Source organism: Erinaceus europaeus, chromosome 15, assembly GCF_950295315.1.
Source record: "Erinaceus europaeus chromosome 15, mEriEur2.1, whole genome shotgun sequence".
NCBI classification, from domain to species: Eukaryota; Metazoa; Chordata; class Mammalia; order Eulipotyphla; family Erinaceidae; genus Erinaceus; species Erinaceus europaeus.
This window is the reverse complement of record NC_080176.1, coordinates 5,756,114-5,776,307: the sequence shown is the minus strand read 5'-3', so window position 1 is coordinate 5,776,307 and position 20,194 is coordinate 5,756,114. Positions and strand designations below refer to the sequence as shown.

At 49.8% G+C, this 20,194-nt stretch overlaps 1 protein-coding gene across 1 annotated transcript in view; it reads right to left on the bottom strand.

Annotated features, from left to right (window-relative positions):
- Nucleotides 1-6,690: 6,690 nt before the first annotated feature.
- The window catches only part of NOXO1 (NADPH oxidase organizer 1), a 62,982-nt gene continuing 49,478 nt past the window's right edge, over nucleotides 6,691-20,194 (bottom strand). Inside the window, exon 9 of the transcript XR_009544953.1 lies at nucleotides 6,691-6,700. The gene's annotated coding sequence lies outside the window, so the exon portion shown is untranslated. The remainder of the gene's footprint in view (nucleotides 6,701-20,194) is intronic.

Here is a 20,194-nt window from a genome sequence, read left to right as displayed (position 1 = left end):
GGGGTGCACTGTGGGGTGTTTGGGGGTGTCGCGGGGTGTGTGGTGAGTGGGTGCCTCTTGGGGTGCACTGTGGGGTGTTTGGGGGTGTCGCGGGGTGCGTGGTGAGTGGACGCCTCTTGGGGTGCACTGTGGGGTGTTTGGGGGTGTCGCGGGGTGTCGCGGGGTGTGGTGAGTGGGCGCCTCTTGGGGTGCACTGTGGGGTGTTTGGGGGTGTCGCGGGGTGTGTGGTGAGTGGGTGCCTCTTGGGGTGCACTGTGGAGTGTCTGGGGGTGTCGCGGGGTGCGTGGTGAGTGGGCGCCTCTTGGGGTGCACTGTGAGGTGTTTGGGGTGTCGCGGGGTGTGTGGTGAGTGGGTGCCTCTTGGGGTGCACTGTGGGGTGTTTGGGGGCGTCGCGGGGTGCGTGGTGAGAGGGCCGCCTCTTGGGGTGCACTCTGAGGTGGTCGGTGAGAGGCCCGTGGAGGGGCCGCCTCTTGGGGTGCACCGGGGGTGCCCTCCGCGGCCCCCGCCCCCCAAGCCCCCGCCCCAAGGCCGCAGCCTCCCGCCGGGTCGGGACACCCGCGCTCTTCAGTCAGCAGCGCCCCGCACGCGAGCGCAGAGCTAGGAGGCCGCCCCGCCCCGCCCCGCCCCGCCCGCCGGGTCCTGGGAGGTGTCACCTCCGCGCCCGCAAAGCCCGCCGCGCGCCCCACAGCAGCCTCCCTCCCGTGAGGCCGCGTCCGCCCGCCCGGGTTCCACAGCCGCCGCTCCTCAGACTGCGCCTCGGGCGACAGCGGACGACCGTTAGCGAGGCCCCGCCCCCTGGCGCCCCGCCTCGAGCTCAGGCCACGCCCACACGGCTCAGGCCCCGCCCCCATGCTCTGACGAGATTCGCCCGCCCTCGCCACGCCCAGGTCGCTGCTGGGCCTGCGGATCACGTGGTTTAGTTTCTCCCTCTCTCCCCTTCTCCTCCTCCCCTCTTCTCCCCTCCTCCTCTCTCCCCTTCTCTCTTCTCCTTATTCCCCTCTCTCCCCCTCTCCTCTCTTCTTATTCCCCTCTCTCCCCCTCTCCTCTCTTCTTATTCCCCTCTCTCCCCCTCTTTACCCCTCCCTCCTTCTCCCTCCCCCTCTCCCTCCCTCTCTTTCTGTCTTTTTATTTTTTGCCTCCAGGGTTATCTCTGGGGTTCGGTGCCTGCACTATGAATCCACTGTTCCTGGAGGTCATTTTTCCCATTAAGTTAACCTTCTCGTTATTATTGTTATTGTTGTCATTGCTTTTGTTGTTGTTGGATAGGACAGAGAGAAATCGAGAGAGGAGGGGAAGACAGGGGGGAGAGAAAGATAAGACATCTGCAGACCTGCTTCACCGTCCGTGAAGCGACCCCCCTGCAGGTGGGGGGCTGGGGGCTCGAACCGGGATCCTTGCACAGGTCCTTGGGCTTCGCTCCATGTGTGCTTAACCCATTGCACTACCACTTGGCCCCTGTGGTTCAGTTTCTTTCCAGTCTTGTGGACCCGGAGCGTGACCCCCAACCTAGAGGGCAGTCCCCAGCCTCTGCACATGACAGGTGCACCACCAGTCCCACTAGCTGCGAGGAAACTGATTTTTGTTACAACAATACTAATGGGGGTGGTCCGGCAGGTGGAGCAGTGGCTAAGGAACTAGACTTTCAACCATGAGGTCCTGAGTTCAGTCTCTGGCAGCACATGTACCAGAGAGATGTCTGGCTCTTTCTCTCTCTCCTCCTTTCTCATTAATAAATAAAATGTTTTTAAAAAAGAATACTAATGGGGGGGAGAGTGTTTGGTTGGGCCAACAGCTGATGTCATACATCAGTCAGCTGCCCTCCACCTTAGCACCACGTAGCATGACTCCAATTACTGCGATTCTGCCTCCACAAAGGAAAATGAGGCTAATACTTATACAACCAGATATTGCAAAAGGAAAACACACCATCAGGGACAGGGTTTATGTTATTATCAAAACAGCATTTTTGCTTTACCTCATTTACCATTTTTCCCTCAGATCATAATGGAAAGCAAAATGAAGGGCCACGTTCCCACCATTTCAAATTCAATACAGTTTATGGTGTTTTTCATATCCCTTTTCAGCCTTGGTCTTTAACAGAACATGTCTTGACCTTTCCAAGAGAATGAACTGGCCTTTTAAGTCAATCTGAAGTAATTTTTTTAAAGCTATAAAAATAGTTTGCATCCATTTCATTTGTGCCTGGGGGGCCTGCTATTCTGAATTTCTGTTTTGTCATAGTTGAGTAAATTAGTTTTTGCTGAAAGCTACTTAGGGTACTTTCTCTCACCAGGACCCAGCGGGCCCTTCCACACAGGAGCCACGTGGGCTGCTCTTGTCTGCCATCAGAAACAAAATCTGCACACCGTGTAAAGCATTTGCTTCTCCATGTTTGTAGCAGTTTGGGGGTGTGGGGGGGAGACTCAGTATGTCCTTCACAACAGCACGGACCTGCCAATTCCATGCATCCGTGACGGCGTGACGGGGTGCCGGGAAGCTAGGGCAGGGGCTGCCCAGTCTTCTCACTCACTGTGCAAGTCAGTCAGTGAGCAAAGGTCAGAGCTGAAATCGATGCGTGTCCGGGTGAAGAAATGTTAGGAGGCTATACTACCACCTCCCCGGAGTGTGGCCCTGTCAAGCTGGCTAGGATATGTGACAAGGGGGCAACAGGAAAACTTGAGGAGTCCTATGACTCCTCAGGGGACCCCTCCAGCTATCCAGGGAGCAGCCACTAACTGGAGCCTTGGTCCACACCCTCCTCCGCTGTGTATCTGTCCACCCAACAGCACACTTCTCTCTGATCCTCTGTGTCTGCTGTAGGATGTGGGACAGTCTCTTCCGACGGTGTCAAGGGGCACCTCAGGATGGGGACAAAAGCAGACTGTCTAGCCGCACTTCTTGCTACTTTATCTGAAGTAAATTCTGATGTTAATTAAATCGACTTGATTCACTAACTTAATTTATATGATATGTAAATAATGCTGTGTATCTCCAAGTACTCAGTCAACTTCCCGGCTCCTCACGACGACAGGCAGAAAATGTGTCTTGTGTGTCGGAGGCTCACGCTTTCCAGGCATTCCAAGGGCCCAGACGGTGGGCTTGTAGGGAAGCTCTGTGGGTAGCGAGGACCACTGCTGCCCTTCATTCCAGGTTACCTCTGGGAAGCAGCTTGAGAGGCCTTACCCTCTGCTTCTCTCACTCAGTTCTCCCAGAGCGAGCTAGAGGGCTTCTTGCTCCAAAGCAGCAGAGCGGCCCCTGGTGTCTGCTTGTCCTTCCTGTTGGAGCACGGGGCATGCAGCTGCGTTCTCTGTCACTGCATATCTGACTGAAGAAGCGCTGTGAGGCTACACAGTCAGCACCCTGGAGTGTAGACACTCTCAAACCAGCTAGGGGAGTGTGACGAGAAGATAACAAGGACATTCTTCCCCTGGTCTTGTTTTTTGTTTTTGTTTGTCTGTTTTAAGTTACCTGTTTTTTTTTTTTTTTTAAGCAGAGCTTTGTCCATCTCTGGTTTATGATGATGTTAGGATTGACCCTGAGACCTTTGGTGCCTTTTGCCTAACCGCTGTTCTGTCTCCCCAATTAACTTTTGTTTTTGCTACTTTATTTGTTTGTTTGTTGTTTGTTTGAGACAGGGTGGTATAGCGAGAGAGAGACAGAGAGAGAACAGCCTCGAAGCTTCCTTCAACAAAGCGGGGACCAGGCTCAAAACTGGGTCACACACATGGCAAAGTAGCACTCTAGCCAAGTGGGCTATTTCCCTGGCCCTGTGTTTTTAATGACACTTTGAATGAATCCAGGGTCTCACACGTGTACAGCCCTGTTTCTTATTCTTTACTCAAGAGAAAAGTGAGGGAGACACAGACAGAGAGGAGAGACACAGCGGCACCACTCCACCATCCATGGAGGACACTTGGTGCGGTTCAAGGTGCTCCCATGTGGTGCTGGGACTCAAACCTGGGGCCTCCTATGCAAAGAAGTGCACACTTCACCAGGTGAGCTAGCTACAGGTCCGTAAATGTTCTTTGGGATCCACACAATAATTTATGCTTTTTTCTCTAAGCCAAATGATATTTTGAGATCCTCATCTAGAGTTTAAAAACAAACAAACTGTAAAGTGGTCTAGTTCACTGGAGTGTGTGTGTGTGTGTGTGTGTGTGTGTGTGTATTCACGTGATCAGATAGGAATGGGGCCCAGAGCCACATACACACCCCAGCCTGCCTTCACTTAGGACATCTGAGGACATCACAGCTGTCTCTCTTCACATTTCAGTGTCCATGCAGGTTGACTTCAACTTCTATGGTCTACTTTGTAGAACTCCAAGACACTTCACTTTTCCCCACTGTGCTTTCAAAAACATTTATTTGGGAGTTGGGCGGTAGCGCAGCGGGTTAAGCACATGTGACACAAAGTGCAAGGACCTGCGTAAGGATCCTGGTTCGAGCCCCCAGCTCCCCACTTGCAGGGGATTCACTTCACAGGCAGTGAAGCAGGTCTGCAGGTGTCTGTCTTTCTCTCCCCCTCTCTGTCTTCCCCTCCTCTCTCCATTTCTCTCAGTCCTATCTAATAACGATGGTATCAATAACAACAATAAAACAAGGGCAACAAAAGTGACTAAATAGAAAAAAATATTTATTTGTTTACTAATTTATTTGAAACAGAGCATCCCTCTGGCACATGCAATGCCAGAGATGAAACTCAGGACCTCATGCTTGAGAGCCCAATGTTTTATCCACCACACCACCTCCAGGGCTACTTTCTAGTATTCTTTTTTATTATTATTCTTTTTAATTTTTTATATTTATTTATTCCCTTTTGTTGCCCTTGTTGTTTTATTGTTGTAGCTATTATTGTTGTTGTCGTCGTTGGATAGGACAGAGAGAAATGGAGAGAGGAGGGGAAGACAGAGAGGGGGAGAGAAAGATAGACACCTGCAGACCTGCTTCACCGCTTGTGAAGCGACTCCCCTGCAGGTGGGGAGCCGGGGTTGGAACCGGGATCCTTATGCCGGTCCTTGTGCTTTGCGCCACCTGCACTTAACCCGCTGCGCTACCGCCCAGCTCCCGTCTTTTTAATTTTTTAATTTGTTTATTTTCCCTTTTGTTGCCCTTGTTTTTTTATTGTTGTAGTTATTATTGTTGTTGTTATCAACGTCATCGTTATTAGATAGGACAGAGAGAAATGGAGAGAGGAGGGGAAGACAGAGAGGGAGAGAGAAAGACAGACACCTGCAGACCTGCTTCACCGCCTGTGAAGCGACTCCCCTGCAGATGGGGAGCCAGGGGCTGGAACCAGGATTCTTTTTTTTTTTAGCCCCCCCCCAACCAGGATTCTTAGCCCCGTCCTTGCGCTTTGTGCCACATGCACTTAATTTGCTACGCTACCACCTGACTCTCACTTTCCAGTATTCTTAAAAGCAAACTTTGGGGGGGGCAGGCGGTGATGCACTGGGTTAAGCGCATATAGTGCGAAGCATAAGAACCAGAGTAAGGGGGGAGTCAGGCGGTAGTGCAGCGGGTTAAGCGCAGGTGGCGCCAAACGCAAGGACCGGTGAAAGGATCCCGGCGGTGAAGCAGGTCTGCAGGTGTCTTTCTCTCCCCCTCTCTGCTCCTCTCTCCATTTCTCTCTGTCCTAGCCAACAACAATGACATCGATAATAACTACAATAAAACAACAAGGGCAACAAAAGGGAATAAATGAATAATTTTTTAAGTCAAAAAAAAAAAAAAAGAACCAGAGCAAGGATCCCAGTTCGAGCCCCTGGCTCCCCACCTGTGGGGGGGGGGGGAGAAGTGCTTCACAAGTGGTGAAGCAGGTCTGCAGGTGTCTTTCTCTCTCTCTCTCTCCTTCTTTGTCTTCACCTCCTCTCTCAGTTTCTCTCTCTCCTATCCAACAACTACAACAACAATGGAAAAAAGATGACCTCCAGGAGCAGTGGATTCATAGTGCAGGCACCAAACCCCAGCAATAAACCTGGATGCAAAAAAAAAAAAAAATATATATATATATATATATATATATATATAGAGAGAGAGAGAGAGAGAGAGAGAGAAACCTTGACAGGGGAGATAGCATAATGGTTATGCAAAAACACTTTCATGCCTGAAGCTCCAAAGCCCCAAATTCAGTCTTCCACACCACTATAAACCAGAGCTAAATAGTGCTCTGGTCTCTTTCTGTGTATCTCTCTCTCTCTCTCTCTCTCATTAAAGTAAAACAAATAAACTTATGTATTTTAAAGAACAGGCTTTTTCCCCTCTCCATCTGTAATGTTGGTGCAGAGTTGCAGACACTGTGAGTCTTTCCCTGGGGGTTAGGTCAGATTGAGGGGGTTTGGCCGAGGAGGGACAGCTCATTTCCTGGTGACAGCTAAAAATAGTCAATACAGTATTGTCACTTCTGGGCCATAAAAAGATGTCCTCTGGACCACTCATTTTATGATCCTAAGGTCACAGTGATCACACAGTCTCATGGTGGCCTGACGAATTCCCCATGTCAGCACCAGGTACCAAGGCCTTTTGTCTCTGCAATTAGACAAGTGGAGACAAAGCCCACCTGAGCTCTCAGGCAGGGCACTGTCAGGGGATCCGCACTAATTGCTCAAAGCTGCTGAGACGCAGGCGGTCACTGCAGAGGCCTGGCCACCCCCACCACCCGCCCCCACCTCACACAGAATAAAGACCACACTTGTCACGGCTGCTCTTAACATCTGCCAGGCTCTCAATAGGCAAGAGGCAAGTTACCACATCAGTCCCCCTGTGTTTGGAAGCAAGTGGAAAAATTTAGTAAAACGATGCTTGGGTCTGGGTGGTGGTGCACCTGGTTGAGCACACATATTACCATATGCAAAGACCAGGGTCCAAGCCCCAACTCCCCACCTGCCAGGGGAAGCTTCATGAATGAAGCAAGTATTGCAGGAGTTCTCACTCTCTCTCTCTCCTTCTCTATTTCCCTCATCCTTCTCAAATTTTATCTTACCAAATAAAGAAAAAGAGAGGTATTGGGGACCTGCTGCACTGGGCTAAGCGCACATGGCACAAAGCACAAGGACCTGCACAAAGATCCAGGTTCGAGCCCCAACCGCAGGGGGCATCACCTCGCAAGCGGTGAAGCAGGTCTGCAGGCGTCTGTCTATCTTTCTCTCCCCTTCTCTGTCTTCCCTTCTCTCTCGACTTGTCTCTGTCCTATCCAACAACAGCAATAACAAGAGCAACAAAATGGAAGAAAATGGCCTCCAGGAGCAGTGGATTTGTAGTGCAGGCACCAAGCCCCAGCAATAACCCTGGAGGCAAAAGAAAGAGAGAGAGTGAGAGAGAGATCTTGTTTAAAAGAAAAGAAAAATTATGCTTTTTGAACTCTATAACAAAAATTGTTGTGGTTCGGGTAGTTGCGCAGGGGATAAAGCGTTGGACTCTCAAGCGTGAGGTCCTGAGTTCAATCCCCAGCTGTGCATGTACCAGACTGATGTCTGGTTCTTTCTCTCTCTCTTCCTATGTTTCTCATGAATAAATAAATAAAATCTTTAAAAAAAACTGTTCAAGTTAATGGCAGTGATTCCATCCAAACTCATTTTCAAAAAGGTATGGGGGTGAGGGGACAAGTAGTGGCACACCCAGCAGAACACACCATGCATGAGAACCCAGGTTCAAGCCCCCAACCCCTACCTTCTGGTGGGGGGAGTTCACAAGGGGTGGAGCAGAGCCTAGAGCCATTCTCTCTCTCTCTCTCTCTCTCTCTCTCTCTCTCTCTCTCTCCCTCTGTGGCCACCTGTAGTGGTAGAGTCATCTTGCAAGCATCAAACCCCAATGATAACACTGGTAAATATATATAGTGGGGCCAGGTGGTGGTGCACCTGGTTGAGTGCACATGTTACTGTGCGCAGGAACCCCGGTTGTAACCCCTGGTCCCCACCTGCAAGGGAAAAGCTGTGAGTGGTGAACCAGGGTTGCAGGTGTCTCTCTGTCTCTCCCTTCCTATCACTCCCTTCCCTCTCAATTTCTGGCTGTTCCTATCCAATAAATAAAAAAAGATAAATAAAATCATTTAAAAAAAGTTATTGGGCAGGAGTAGATAACATAATAGTTATGCAAAGAGACACTCATGCCTGAGAGTCCCAGGTTCAATCTCCTGCATAACCATAAGCTAGAGCTGAGCAGTGCCCTGGTTAAAAAAAAAAAAAAAAAAGTAAAAGAGCAGGGCTACATAGCATAACAGTTATGCTAAGAGACTCTCATGCCTGAGGCTCCAAGGTGCCAGGTTCAACCCCCTATACCACCACCAACCAGAGCTGAGTAGTGCTCTGGTTAAAAATATATATATATATATCCCACCAATATGTCCTGGAGCTCAGCTTCCCCAGAGACCCACCCTACTAGGGAAAGAGAGAGGCCGACGGAGTATGGACCGACCAGTCAACGCCCATGTTCAGCGGGGAAGCAATTACAGAAGCCAGACCTTCTACCTTCTGCAACCCTCAATGACCCTGGGTCCATGCTCCCAGAGGGATAGAGAATGGGAAAGCTATCGGGGGAGGGGGTGGGATATGGAGATTGGGTGGTGGGAATTGTGTGGAGTTGTACCCCTCCTACCCTATGGTTTTGTTAATTAATCCTTTCTTAAATAAAAAAAAATTAAAAAAAAAGAAAAAAAAAATATATATATGGGTGGAGGGTAGATAGTATAATGGTTATGCAAACAGACTCTCATGCCTGAGCTCCAAAGTCCCAGGTTCAATCCCCCACACCACCATAAGTCAGAGCTAAACAGTGCTCTGGTTAAAAAATAAAAATAAATTTAAAAATATTAAAAATATGTATATATTTTTAAAAAGAAAATAAAGAAAGAAGAAAAGCAGTGAAATGGTTCTCCTTTCTCTCCGTATTTCCCTCTTCCTTTTCAATTTCTCTCTGTCTCTATAAAAATAAATAAATAAATAAATAAGGTCAAGGAGACAGTATAATAGTTATGAAAACAACTTTCATGCCTGATACTCTGAACTCCCAGCACCAACATAAGCCAGAGATGATCAGTGCTCTGGTGAAAGATAAAATATTAAAGATAAGCTATTAAAGAAAAAAATAGACCTTTTAAAAGGAATATCTTATTTACTTTGAATGAAGCAAGAAAGACACTGAGAAGAAAAGAGGGAAATAGAGGAGGATGAGAGATGTATAGCACTGTTTCACCACTTCTTTTTTTATTTACTTATTTTCCCTTTTGTTGCTCTTGTTTTTTTTTATTGTTGTTGTAGTTATTATTGTTGTTGTTATTGTTGTCGTCGGTGTTGGATAGGACAGAGAGAAATCAAGAGAGGAGGGGAGACAGAGAGGGGGAGAGAAAGATAGACACCTGCAGACCTGCTTCACTCCTTGTGAAGCAACTCCCCTGCAGGTGGGGATCCGGGGGCTCAAACCAGGGTCCTTACGCAGGTCCTCGCACTTAGTGCCACATGCTCTTAACCCACTGCGCTACCGTCAGACTCCTGCTTCACCACTTTTTAAGCTCCTTCCTGCAGGAGACCTGGAGCTTGAACCTAGGTCCATGTGCACTCTACCAAGTACATCAACACCTGGCCCCAAAATGTTGGGCATTATGCCAGCTCCCCCCTGCTCCATTGCTTAATGCTGTGGTCTATTTGCATAATCATTGTTTTGCCTGAGACCCACTCTGCCTGGAGGGTATTGATTTAATCCCCACTGGTCAGATGGAAGTTTACTACTTTCCCTGCTCTTCTCCCCACCCCCTATCCTCCCCATTTCCTTTTCCAACCTACCACTTCAGCTTCAGGAGATAGAAAGGCGGGTCAATAAAGGCAGCGTTGCATTGCGTTCCCACTCAGCCACAAGAGTTCTTGTTTCCTCTCCCACGTTGCTGATACTCAGCAGCCTAGACCGAGTTCTCTCCAACCCAGAGAGCACGTGCCTGGGAAGAAACACCCTCAGGCTAGCCCGGCACAAAAACAGACTTTCAAATAAATAATGGCGATGGAATAGCTCACTTCAATAGTGTGCTGCTCTGTCATGTACATGACCCAGGTCTGAGCCTGGCCCCCATCCCACTGAAGGAAGTTTTGTTGCTGTGGTCTCTCTGTGTGTGTGTACCTCTGTCTCTACCTAAAAAAAAAAAAAAAAAAAAAAAAGTCAGGCAGTGGTGCAACAGGTTAAGCACATATAGTACAAAGCACAAGGATTCCAGTTTGAGCCCCCGGCTCCCCAAGTCCAGGAGGGTCGCTTCACAAGCGGTGAAGCAGGTCTTCAAGTGTCTATCTTTCTCTCCCCTTCTCTGTCTTCCTCTTCTCTCTCAATTTTTCTCTGTCCTATCTCACAACAATAACAGTCTCACACACACACATACAAATGGAGAAAATGGCCACCAGAGCAGTGATTCATAGCACAGACACCGAGCCCCAGTGATAACCCTGTAGGAAAAAACAAAACAAAAATATTGCAGCAGGGAGGTCGGGTGGTGGCGCACCTGATTGAGCGCACGTATTACAATGCGCAAGGACCCAGGTTCAAGTCCCCGGTCCCCACCTGCAGGGGGAAAGCTTCACGAGTGGTGAAGCAGTGCTGCAGGTGTCTCTTCTCTCTTCCTCTCTATCCAACCCTCCGTCTCGATTTCTGGTTGTCTCTATCTAATAAATAGATAAAGATAATAAAAAGAAATAAAAAAAGAACATTGCAGCATGTGTAAGGCCCTGAAGTTGATCCTTGGCAAAAATCCCCTCCCAAAAATAAATAAATCATTAGAAGAGAGAAAAAAATTTTAATTTATCAGTGGCATCAGTTATGGGATGTGAGGGCTTAGAGTTGAACTGTATTCTCACACTCTAACAAAATTAAGGAGGGGGGAGTCGGGCGGTAGCGCAGTGGGTTAAGTGCACATGGCGCAAAGCACGAGGACCGATGTAAGGATCCCAGTTCAAGCCCCCGGCTCCCCACCTGCAGTGGAGTCGCTTCACAGGTGGTGAAGCAGGTCTGCAGGTGTCTGTCTGTCTCTCCCCCTCTCTGTCTTCCCCTCCTCTCTCCATTTCTCTCTGTCCTATCTACAACAATGACATCAATAACAACAACAATAACTATAGCAATAAAACAAGGGCAACAAAAGGGAATAAATAAATTTTTTAAAAAAATTAAGGAGGGAAAATTGTTTGGGCTGAGGGGCAGAGGTAGGGCCTTTGCAGAGTGATCTCCTTAGTGCTTTTCTTTTTTTAGAGAGAAGAGAGGAAAGAGTTGGAGAGGGACCACAACACTGTTCCACCATCTACAAAGCTTCCTCTGTGCTACCCGTGGTATTCCATGTGCCCGAGAACTCGAACCCACAGCAAGGTGCACACAACACCGCGTGAGCTGGCTCCTGACCCCAAGACTTTTGGGAAAGCCAGAGAGATGAGGAGATGGATGTGACCCTTCAGAGTCCAGCCACTCCTGCATGGAGGTGCCAGTGAGCCCACCAGCAGACACTGGAGTAAGGACCCCTCAGCACAGGGGCAGACGCGGCTTCCAAGCAGGGCACCTGGCGGCTCCTGGCGCCACAGGCGAGAGACAGGCTGCTTTGTCATTTTCAGTTTCGGCGGTGAGCAAGAATTAAAAGGAGAGAGCTATCTTGTGGCATGTGGAGGTCACGGGCAGCTTGTGTAAGTGTCCGAGAGCAGTATTCGTAAGACACACACACACACACCCACACCCACACACACACTACAGCCCCTCTTCCACCCTCTCCAGACTGACGGCAAGTCCTCCCCGTCTCAGCTTTAGACTTTTTTTTTTGTCAGACCTGGAGGTCCTTTCACCTGCAGACAGACGCAGGATCTGAGAGAAAAGGGGTGAAACTCGAGCTCTCCTGTCGGCCCCACAACCGGGCGGGCAGGCGACCCTCACTGGGCTCTGCTTTCTTCCCCCTTTTCCTTGTCTTTCAAAAGCTGCTTTTGTTGGAGTCCTTTCTCCTGGGGAAGCCAACACTCCTGCAGACAGGTTATCCGGACTTACCCCTGACTTCCTTCCGGGGTCACTCACTGTGAGGCACCCCCTTCACACACACACCAGCACCCACCCTACTTGGACAGTAGGGTGGCATGAGCCTAGTCTGGTCCCTGCTCCCTTCTTCTAGAATTTTCTTCTGGGCTAGCTTGCCCTGTTGTATTTGTTCTCTGGGCTGAGTAACAAATGCCCACAAACCCAACCACTCTAGTCAGCAGTGATTCCAAGGTTGCAGTCAATAAGTTGCTCACAGGGGTCACCACAAGACCACTAGCCACACACACACACACACACACACACACACATGCACACATGCACACGCACACACACGCACGCACAGGGGGTTGCTTTTCTTTTTTTTTCTAATATTTATTTATTCCCTTTTGTTGCCCTAGTTTACTGTTGTAGTTATTATTGTTGTTGTTATTGATGCCATTGTTGTTGAATAGGACAGAGAGAAACGGAGAGAGAAAAGGAGAGAAAAATAGACACCTGCAGAACTGTTTCACCGCTTGTGAAATGGCTCCCCTGTAGGTGGGGAGCTGAGGGCTTGAGCCAGGACACTGGTCCTTGTGCTTTGTGCCACCTGCGCTTAACCCAGTGCACTACTGCCCGACTCCCCAGAGTTGCATTTCTAAGACTGAGGTCCCTGATTTCTTGCTAGTTGGCTGAGACCTGTGGCAGGTCTTTGAGCCTAGGGTTCCCTTCCTGGGCCCCCAGGGGCTGCTCTCCACGTGATAGTTACTTGTCCAGTAAGAGGTGGAGTTGGGGAGAGCTCTTCTTGATGTCCTTCCCCCGCAGCCCCACTCAGCTCTGGCTGTCTCTAGTGCTTGGGGAAGGAACCTGGGACCTCTCACGTGCAAGTCCTGCGCACTATCACAGGGCTGTCTCCCCCAGACTTTTCTGTCCTTGCCTTCTACGCCCATTAAGGGCTGAGTGCCCCCATTCCTATGTGGAAATCCTCCCCTTCCCCCCCCACACACACACATGTGATGGTATTAGGAGAGGGGCTGGGTCGGGGAAATGGCACAGTGGTTACTGCAGGGTGCAGGCTTGTGGCTGGGGTTAGTTCCTGACAACAGAGAGCAGGCTCCTGCAGGTCCTAGCACAGGAGGGGTGAGGGGAGGGAGGGAGGGGCAGCCCTGCAGCCTCCCCACCAGAGGCTCTGTCTCCTCTCTTACTGCCCGACCTCAAGAGTTGCAGCTTCAGAAGCTGAAAACAAACATCAGGGCTGGAGAGGGGTGTTTCCTGCACAGGACTCTCTCTCTCTCCCTCTCTCTCATCTTTTCTCTTTCTTTTTTTTTTTAAGATTTTATTTAATTATTAATAAGAAAGATAGGAGAGAGAGAGATAAAGAACCAGATATCACTCTGGTACATGTGCTGCCAGGGATTGAACTCAGGACCTCATGCTTGAGAGTTTAGTGCCTTAGCCACTGTGCCACCTCCCAGACCATTCTATTTATTTATTTTTTAAACATTTTAACCATTTTTTAATGAGAAAGATAGGAGGAGCGAGAACCAGACATCACTCTGGTACATGTGCTGCCGGGGATTGAACTCAGCACCTCATGCTTGAGAGACTAGTGCCTTAGCCACTGCGCCATCTCCTGGACCACTCTCTTTATATTTTTTTTATATTTATTTATTTATTCCCTTTTTTTGCCCTTGTTGTTTTATTGTTGAAGTTATTATTGCTGCCGTTGTTGTTGGATAGGACAGAAAGAAATGGAGAGAGGAGGGGAAGAGAAAGACAGACACCTGCAGACCTTCTTTACCACCTGTGAAGCAACTCCCCTGCAGGTGGGGAGCTGGGGGTCCGAACTGGGATCCTTACGCTGGTCCTTGCGCTTAACTCGCTGTGCTAATTCGTCTCTTTATTTTTTAACCAGAGTACTGCTCAGCCCTGGCTTACAGTAGTGTGGTAAATTGAACACGGGCAGGCCAAAATTAGAAAATAAAAATAGGGGGTCGGGAGGTAGCACAGCGGGTTAAGTGCAGGTGGCGCAAAGCGCAAGGACTGGCATAAGGATCCCGGTTCAAGCCCCCGTCTCCCCACCTGCAGAGGAGTAGCTTCACAAGCAGTGAAGCAGGTCTGCAGGTGTCTGTCTTTCTCTCCCCCTCTGTCTTCCCCTCCTCTCTCCATTTCTCTCTGTCCTATCCAACAATGATGACATCAATAACAACAACAATAATAACTACAACAATAAAAAAGGGCAACAGCACAGCTATATACAAAATACTGGCTATTAGACAGCAAACCCTAACAAAGGGACTTTTCAAAGTTAACCCAATTAACAAAAAATGTGATGATAACAATAACTATCCATTGTCTTCTTGAACCCTAAGACAGCAGGAACCTCCTGCTTCCACTATAGAGCCTATATTTCCCCCAATCCTGGAACCTTAAGGTAGGGCCCACTTTCCCACATGCTTCTCCCAATTCATATCAAATAATATTGCATCTGCCAATTGCAAACTAATCAACACAACGAGTGCCACCTCAACATGCTTCAGCTCAGACTGTGTCCAGAGACTTCAGGTGTGGAATGACAACCCTTCAGCTTCATTACTCGGGTGAGACCTTTTCTTTCATAGTATTCTCTAATTCTATCCCAGGTGGTTCACTTCCTAACACAGTCCCAAAACCTAGATATAGACCAGGTTCTGTGAGATAGAGCATATGTTCACACGTATCCACAAACTAGGGCAAAATATATTATATACCTGAAAGCAGTAGTACACTAGAGTTTGCAGTGAGTACCCCCCAACACTTCATCTCCACTATTCCAACCTTTGGGTCCATGATTCTTCAACAATTTGTTTGGCTTTGTATGTTAACTCTCTTTTCAGCCACCAGGTTCCAGATGCCATCAGGATGCCGGCCAGGCTTCCTTGGACTGAAGACCCCACCAATGTGTCCTGGAGCTCCGCTTCCCCAGAGACCCACCCTACTAGGGAAAGAGAGTACCCATTCATTGGGGAAACTGATGATCCTTCCTAGCCGACTGAATCCACATGGATCCCAGTCACTTTCAAAGCCAGCAACAAGCAGCTCCTGACAGCTTTCAAGCTGTTTGTCCTGCTCTTCAAGTCCTCCAACTTAATGTTGAGGGACTGTCCTTTGCCAAACGTGTTCTTATTGGTCAATTGGCGATACAGCATCAGGCAGATGTTATTTGCCTACAAGAAACACATATAGTAGTCGATGAAGCTGCTCGATTCACCATCAGTGGATTCGATTTAATATGCTATAATCTCCATCCTAAACACGGCCGAGCCATCTATGCTAAATTGTATCTTGCGGACGTTTACCATACGGCCTCTTCGACCTTCTACGACTCCATTACTATTGGAACTATTCAGCTCATCAACGTATATAAGCCTCTCAGTGCCTCATGGGATAATGAGGTCCTGCCTAGCCCGAATCACCCAGCCGTTTACGTTGGAGACTTTAATAGTCATCACCAATACTGGGGATATTCCTCCACTCGTGCTGACGGCTCTATCTTAGCCGACTGGGCTTCAGCGAATGACCTCTCTCTATTATAAGATCCCAAACAGCCAGGCTCTTTGCACAGTGCTAGATGGAATAAAGACTCGTCACCCGACCTGTGCTCGATTAGCACAGTCAACAGCCAAGCCTTTCCCGCTACAAGACAAGTTCTCAAGATCTTCCCGCACAGTCATCACCGCCCAGCTATCATCCACATTGGTCTCCAGCTCGCACTGATTCTGTGCTCGGAGAAACTAAGATGGAACTTTCAGAAAGCAAACTGGAGTCTGTTCAGTGATCTTACCAACAAATCTATTCCTGCAATTCCAATTAACTCTATCCCCTCTGAAGATTCCTACAGACGCTTCCGCCAAGCCATCTTCAAAGCAGCTTCCCAAGCTATTCCTCGTGGGAGACGTGCTAATGTGCTAACTATACACCTTGTCTTGATGCTGAATGCGACCCAGATATGGCTGACCATCTCATTGCCTCCCTGGATGCAGCACGCCAAGCCCGCTGGCAACAACTCATGGAAAGTCTGAACTTCACCCACTCAAGTCTTGTCATCCAATCTGGTCCCCTACGCCTACACTGAACTTCTCTGTTCCAGACTCTTGGAAACAGAGTTGGCAGTCAGCTGAGGTCAAGAACAAACACCTCATTACAGACCCCTGCAAGCGTCAACCCGGCTTTGACCTAGCACGTTATGATTGGGCCCTCCTCAATCGCTAGGCCATGGCCGGTGCGCCACTATGTTCCATTGCTGGGGAGCCAGAGACGACCCAAACTGCCCCTGCGGCTACAGACTATGACCCACATAGTCAATGACTGCCACTTCTCCAGATTCAAAGGAGGTCTCGAAACTTTACATCAGGCTCAACCTGACGCTGTTGACTGGCTACAGAAGAAGGGCAAACGCTAGAAGAAGAAGGGAAAGAGAGAGGCAGACTGGGAGTATGGATCGACCAGTCAATGCCCATGTTCAGCGGGGAAGCAATTACAGAAGCCAGACTTTCCACCTTCTGCAACCCACAATAACCATGGGTCCATGCTCCCAGATGGATAGACAATGGGAAAGCTATTGGGGAGGGGATAGGATATGGACATTGGGTGGCGGGAATTGTGTGGAGTTGTACCCCTCCTATCCTATGATTTTGTTAATGTCTCCTTTCTTAAATAAATAAATAAAAGGGCAACAAAAAAGGGAAAATAAATAAATATTTAAATATTTAAAAAAAGAAAAGAAAATACTAGGGAGTCGGGCAGTAGTGCAGCGGGTTAACTGCAGGTGGTGCAAAGTGCAAGGACTGGCATAAGGATTCCAGTTCGAGCCCCCGGGTCAATAATAACTACAACAATAAAACAACAATGGCAACAAAAGGGAATAAATAAATAAGCATTAAAAAATCTTTAAAAAATAAAATAAAATACTTAAACAAGAGCAACTAGACTACTTCAAGAGAAAGCCCACTGAGAAGGTCAGGGCCAGCTGAGACGCCAGTGAGCAGCCAGTCTCAAGAGTGATGACTGTCAAACTCACACCTGAGGGGCCTGCATCTGGGACTGCAATACTGGGGGCCGTCTAAGACCTCTGCCCACTGCACTGTCCCTTCTCGGGCTACCCACCTGTGGGTGGGGGTGGTGACCTAGCTGGCTGGCGGATCAGCATGACAGAAGTGACTGAGTGCGTGCTGGTCTCGGTGCCGTGCCGCAGGTGGACTCCTTGAAGCACACTTCAGGATCTGCCCAGCAGAGATGGGCGGGGAAGGGAAGCTCCATCTCCTTCCCCTCCTTCCACCTCTTCTCTGTTTTTTGTTTTTTGTTTTTCTAGAGCACTGTTCAACTCTGGTTTATGGTGCCGAGAATTGAACCTGGGACCTTGGAGCCTCGGGCATGAGAGTCTCTTTGCATAACCATTATGCTATCTACTCACTCCCATTCTATTTCCCTGCATTCTGGCTCTCTCTGGGTGGATTGTGAACTCCCCAGGGGAAACAGAGAACCTCTAATGGACTCCTGGCCACCCTGGAGCCCTGGCTGTGCCCTGCACCCTGAGAGGCTCTCTCTTGTCTGTTGTGTCTCCCTATGTTGCACCCCACAGGATGAGCAGCCCCAGCCCACACTCCTGGCAGGAGGGGCTCCCCTGCTGCCCAAGCAGAGTCCAGACTATGTGACCAGGGGCAGACAGTTTCCAGATGCTTCTCCCAAGATCCTGTGGTTGACAAAGCAGTCCCTAACACAGCCACCCATCTCCTCGGGGCGCGGTGCTTATAGGCTCTCCAGATTGCTCCCATCAGATACGCAGAAAGGCTGGATAGAATCTGACCTGCCCCTCCCAAGGGCTGCGGGGAGCCAGGCACAGCCCCGCCGTCCCCAGCTCATCTGCAGCTCTGCCCTCCTAGTGCCGACCCTGGGAGTCAGTCTCACAGGAACCGTCTTGCTTGACTGACCGTTTTCCTGCGGCTCCTGCAGACAAAGCTCCTGCAATGTGGCTCCGATTAGCGGCATGAAAGGAATTCCTTGGCGGGTGGCGGGGCTGCTTGGCAGCAAAGAAGGGTGCCTGGCCCAGTGTCTGAGGTCCCCGGCTTTGAAGAGGAGTCACTGCAAGGAGCCCTGTTATCCCTAAACCCTTGGGGAGCAGGACAGGGTGGAGGGCCAGCAGCTGCATGCACATGAAGGTCCCCTTGGCTTTAGGGGGTGAGGTCCTTCCTGTGCCCCCTCTGGAAAGACTATGGAAAGACTATGGAAAGACTCCCCTGTGGGCCTCACTATCGGAGCACCGTTCCCTGGACGCAGACCAGTGCCTAACCCAAGTCCCCAGAAGCCTGGCTCCCAGGATGTTGCTTCTAGAGCACAGTTCACATCGGGGGACGAATGCCTGGTGTGGGGAGCTGCCCAAGGTTCAAGAAGGAGAGGGTTTAGCAGAGCAGCTCTTGGCCCAAAGGGAGGAGAAGGCTGCAGCTCCCAGTTTCCTGGGAGTCTCTCTGTCTGCAGTGCAGGAGTCCAGAGTGGTGAGTCCAGCCTCTGCATGGAAGGGGTGAACTGTCACCTAGTCCCTACCTCCAACTTCAGATGCACACTAACAAAGGGCACCAATCCAAAGTGACCAGCTCAGTGAAGTGGGACATAGTCATGGTGCTGTGTAACCGACGCCTCCATCTAATTCCAGAACATCATGTGCCCCAAAGAAACCTGTCCCCACCAGCACTCACTCCCAGGCCCCCAGCCCCTCATAAGCGCCTATGTGTGTCTGGGTTTTATCTGTTCTGGACCTTCATGGAAATAGAATCAGAGTGGTCCAGGAGGTGGCATAGGGATAAAGCACTGGACTCACAAGTGGAAGGTCCTGAGTTCGATCCTTGGCAACACATGTACCAGAGTGATGTCTGGTTCTTTCTCTTTCTCTCCTCCTATCCCTCTCATTAATAAATATCTTTTTTTTTCCTCTAGGTTTATTGCTGGGCTTGGTGCCTGCACCATGAATCCACCACTCCTGGAGGCCATTTTTCCCCCTTTTGTTGCCCTTGTTGTTGTAGCCTCGTTGTGGTTATTATTATTACCATTGTTGATGTTGTTCATTGTTGGATAGAACAGAGAGAAATGGAGAGAGGAGGGGAAGACAGAGAGGGGGAGAGAAAGACAGACACCTGCAGACCTGCTTCACCACCTGTGAAGTGACTCCCCTACAGGTGGGGAGCCAGGGGCTCGAACTGGGATCCTTATGCCGGTCCTTGCGCTTTGCGCCACGTGCGCTTGACCCACTGCGCCACCGCCCAACCCCCACAAAATATCTTTTTAAAAAGTAGAAGAAACAGAATCAGACACGCAGTGTGCCAGCTCCAGGCTGGTACTGCAGCATGTAGGGGAGCCTTGTTCCTTTTCATAGCTGAGCAATACTCCATTGTGTGGCTATGATGTGTTTTACTTATCTATGTATCCTTGATGGACACCTGGGCTGTTTCCCCCTTGTGCCTCCTGTGAACAGTGCTGCTGTGAACACCGGTGTGCCAGGTTGCGTTTACACATCCATCTTTAATTCAAGGGCTATTCATGGCCACAGCCCTGCATCCCAGGCCACTGCTGCCCAGGCTCCTTCAGATCCCCTCCCTCCCCTCCTAATCCCTCCCACCTTTTGGCTCTTGTGTCCTTAGCTTTGTGCTCTCAGGCTGCCTGGGGGCAGGGCCTGTCTGGGGCTCAGAGCAAAGAATCAGGCCTTGGAGGAGAAGCCCCTGAGTGCCAGAGAGAGGGCAGGAGCCAGAAAGGAGACAGAGACAGAAACTTTGTGGCCTTGTGGGGAACTCCAGGGCTGTCTCCAGGACACAGGAAGGGACTCTAGGGCCCATGGGTGAAATTCACTATGCACCCCCACACCCTGCTCTGCTCTCTGGGGCGCCACTTGGGCAGAGACTGACTGTTGAGGTCCCAGTGCCCCAGCCCATGGTGTCCAGGAAACCTGGGACAAGGGGACCCCCAAGCTGGAAGCAGTAACCTCCCTAGGCCTCTCCCACTCCCTTCCTGGCCTCCTGGGCCTGAGGACCCCACCTCAGTCTGGGGTCAAGGGTGGAGTGAGGGTTCCTGGCCCTTTCTCCTCCACTGGGAGGAGCAGGAAGAGCATAACAGAGTAGGCACTGTCTGTGTGCCCTGTCTGGTACATTCCAACATGGGAAACCCACAGGGCAGCAGGAGAGGCAATCTGGGGACTTTAACTAATGGCTGCTGA